Here is a 4,465-nt window from a genome sequence, read left to right as displayed (position 1 = left end):
TTTTTAATAAATTCTTGAAAATGTTAAAAAAGAGAGAGAGAATGGGGGCCCGGGGAGGATGTTTGCCCCGGGGCCCGTGCTGACTCTCGACGTTCCTGGTCGTTGGTGCTAATGAAATCGTTATAATACAAAAAATGCAATAACAGCGTGATCAGATACATAGAACGTTATATGGTCAACGTTATAATTAAATACAAAAGTATATAAACTGTTATACACTATACATAACGTAACAGTAAGCTCATAATTCAACACTGACCATATTGTGACAATGTACTTATACAGCTCAACACTATATAATGTACCAATGTACATATACAGCTCAGCACTGTACAGTTCATGCGATCTACACTAATTCTTTACAGACTTCCGGCATAAAGCCCAAAAGAAAAGTTTCTTGTATTCTCCAGTTTCTCCTTAACACCTAAATAGCGAGTGCTGGAAGGTTGTGCAGGTGATGGAGTATTTCATTTTGTAATGACTGAGGAAGTACCAGTTAAAGTCGTAATCTCTGTCCATTGGTATCTCCTAATTTTTGAAATAGCAAACCTTCTCGTAAGCATAACGAATCCTACTCTACTAACACATTTTTGTTGTCAGGCTGTGTTGAGCCACTATCTACCATGAAAAACGTTCTGCACCATTCCTGATCAGCCGAATAACTGGCTTAAAACTCATACCTTCTGCCTGAGCACCTTTCAACTTATTGTTTAACTATATAGGTCATCATCTGTGGGTTTATTATCTGGAATTTCTCTCTGTTGCACTTAAACTTCATTGTTTTTATTATCCTGGGCTTCCATCTTTTCACACTGTTCACCTTCTTCTTATAATAAGATCTTCAGGATAATGCATTAGCATATCTATGGTTCTTTGTAAGCGATACACAAAGTGAAGTTGTACTCCTAAGGTTTCTCAGGCAACCTGGCCTTCTGAAATGTAAAATTTCATCAGCCTCTGCAGTACTGCACAATCTGTCCAGAACGCAAACATTTGTCCATATAGGTAGTGATGGAAATTACACAGTGTACGAACAGTACTTGCTAGTTCTTTCCAACTCATACATTAATTCCTTCCTGTATAATTCATTTTCTTGCTATATTTGGCAATCTCGGTTCTTTCCCATGACGTTCTCTAGTCCCATTACAAAATCACTTGCATCTGTATCTATTGTGAGTGAGTCTTCTATTTTTGATATGAAAATGTAGAAGTCATGGTTAGTTCTTTCTTCAATTTGCTGAACGATTGATCAGAATAAGCAGTCCAGAGAAAACTATTTGTTTTTTCTATAGTTTATATAGAGAATGACTAAATGATATAACAATAGCATTAGCACAAACCGAAAAATCCTCTTACCTCTCGCAAGTTTTGTTACGTTGCCTAATTCTGAACAGAATCAATTTTTGTTGTGTCTGTAAACACTCCCTCTTCAACCATTACTTTTCATCCAGGGTAATCAAGACAGAACACATACATTCAAATGTATAACAGGTGCATTACATAGCACAAATGATAACACAACAAATTATCAAAACCCATTTCCTACAGTAAAGACTATCTTTTCTCGACTTGTACTTGGTAGTTAGTATCTTCCCTTCACATCCAATCGTGAGAACCATCTGATCTAGATAAAGCGTCGAAAGTAAAATCAATCCTATCCAATGTTAAATTATTGAAAGCCTTTTGTACTTTTTATTTTGTTCATGTTCTTTTCTACTACTTCAGTTTTGTTGTAATTCTTTTGTACATTTCCTATGATTTCCTCTATCTTTTCTTTGACCAAATTAGTTTTTCTTCATAATTCTTCGGCAAATCTTATGTTTCGTTCTTGTAATTCTTGTCTCTTTCTTCTAATTTTCTGCCCCCTTCTTTTAATTTTCGGTCTCTTTTTTTTCTTGATCCTGCTACCACTGTTCCATCATTTCCATTATATTCTTAGTCTCGCTTCGACCACGTGTAATCATCTTGAAGTTCAGTTTGTATTTTATTTTTGCCAAGATAACTAGCTCCACTCCTGGCTCTAGTGTTGTAATGGTTTCTATTATTGGGTGAATTCTTTTGGACTATTCAGTAAAAATAAAAATGCAAAGTCCAATCCATTTGGTAACACAAACATTTCTTCGATTACAAGTTCTGTAAGTAGTTTATTAATGTTCACTGATAGACCGAAGTTCACAGTAAACGCTAATACAATAATTTAACGTACTTACTAACTTCTTTCGTACTACAGCACTTTTTTTGCATCTTTGTTTATTCAACGACACACAAATTTAAGATTCATAGAACTGTACTGATTGACTAACTGACTGGCAGTAACAGACGAACTCGCTAACTCAGTAATCAAACATAATTTACTCTAGGCTAACCCGCATTTAAATAATACTTCTCAACCTTTTCCCCAACTTTCAAAACAATTCCAGACGTTGCTTGAATCATTTCTCTGGCCAAACAATAATACAAACGTCTGAGTTAAAAAACATAGACTACAACAATGTCATATACTGGTGTACATACAGTCAGAGGTCAATACTTTACATAAAACAACAATGAATACAAACTTCAACACTAAAAATTTATAACGAACAGCTCGACAAAATATAGATTAAAAAATAAAACATTTTGATTTAGTCCCACTATTGAATTACTGATGTAACTTATTGTCATTCATACTATTGTAACCTCTAAAAAATTAAAAACAAAGAAAGTTTTAACATTATTTATAATCTCAATGATCTTACAGACTAATTGTTCACTAAATTTTAATATATTGTTACGTCTCCGTTCGTTAGTTAATTTTCCGTAAATTCGTTCCGACGAAACTTTAGCGACACAAGTCCTTTCTTAAATAAAACTGGTTTATTCTTTCTGAATATAACTTTGCGATACACTTAATTTCAACAGTCGCGCTATAACAAACGCTATAATTCTCAAAGAACGTCTCACGTGCTCGGCTCAACAATACTCAGTTCAATTACACATTGTTGCCGTCACTTTGTGACCGTCATATATATACAAGAATACCGAATCCAGTAAGCTCTCGAGAAGTCAGGAAGGGACGTGAACGTTCGAGAAGTGCATGACGTGTTACTAGCGTCACGTGACCTGTGTTGTCGTAACAGTATTATGAAACTGTTGTATTTTAGTAGGAGACCAAAAAAAGTAATTTCCTCCTTATACATGCAGTGACTTTATGATACAAAGATGAAATATTCTTCTTTGTGAACAATTTTATCTACGTTTCCAGATGATAATCAATCTAGGGGCACATCGAAACACAAAATACATTGAGGGTGGGCAGTCGTAAGTGAATAAAAATTGTCTGACAACCAATAAAAGCGCTTTAAAATATTATTCACGCACTTCACACACTAGCAAGTACTATACTTAATGTAAGTAATACTACCTTTCAAACTACAATTATTTATTATTGCAAAACAATGATATTTTGCTGTATGTTTTGACCACATTTGTGTGAATAATCATCAGGCAGATGACCTTTGTTTTCGCAATAATAAATAACTGTGGTCCAGAAGATGTATTTCTTATACTTGGTAAGTACCACAAGATATATATATATATATAAACCAATTAAGTAGTGTATTGTATATAAATTAAAGTGTTTTTTGTGTTATACAAAATCATAGCTCATACGTATAATAAAAAAGTTTCCGATAATAACCACATTATACAGATAAATAAATAGTTACTACCAGCGTAATGTTTAGAATTTTCAAAAGAACTGTAGTTTCCTTTCATTTTGGCTGGCCAAGTCAACCGATTACATAGAAAAAACTAAATAAAACATTATGAAAGTTTAAGGTTTGTAGTGCAAACAAAAGAGTTGTTTGTTTGTTTTTTTAAATTTTGCGCCAAACTACACGAGGGTTATCTGCGCTAGCCGTCCCTAATTTTGCAGTGTAAGACTAGAGGGAAGGCAGTTAGTCATCACTTCCCACCTCCAACGTTTGGGCTACTCTTTTACCAACGAATAGTGGGATTGACCGTCATATTATAAGCCAACGTTTCGCCATTGCGACATCATCGGGGTAAACAAGACACTTGCTAACTGATTTAGGTTTATAGTAAAGATTTCAAAAGAAGTATCTTGTTTTCTGAAGATAATAGGTCGTATTGCATTTATCGTTTGAAATAAAACATTGTTGGTAGTAAAATATTGAGGGAATGATATTTTGGTTTAAATTTGATTATTGGGGACACGTGTCCCTCTCATCTTCCCAATTATAACGTTTATGATCTAGGTGGTTTACATTCAAGTTCTTAAAAAAACTCATTTTATCACGCATTGCCTATATCTGTGAAGGCGACCTCTTTGATACTTTAATTTTAAACTGTTTATTTACGTTCAATGATGGAAATGGGGGTACATGCGGGCACACGCCGTGTTCATAGTTCTCAGTTTGCATTAGTTTCCCCATTGGTCAAGTTCAGTACTACTGAAGATGTT

General features: G+C 34.3%; 1 protein-coding gene across 1 annotated transcript in view; it reads right to left on the bottom strand.

Annotated features, from left to right (window-relative positions):
• The window catches only part of LOC106469625 (transport and Golgi organization protein 2 homolog), a 30,425-nt gene that overhangs the window by 6,164 nt on the left and 19,796 nt on the right, over window positions 1–4,465 (bottom strand). The window lies entirely within an intron of this gene.

This window comes from Limulus polyphemus, unplaced genomic scaffold, assembly GCF_000517525.1.
Source record: "Limulus polyphemus unplaced genomic scaffold, Limulus_polyphemus-2.1.2 Scaffold3578, whole genome shotgun sequence".
In the NCBI taxonomy this organism is placed as follows: domain Eukaryota; kingdom Metazoa; phylum Arthropoda; class Merostomata; order Xiphosura; family Limulidae; genus Limulus; species Limulus polyphemus.
Note: the sequence above shows the minus strand (reverse complement) of the source record. Positions and strands in the feature narration are given on the sequence as shown.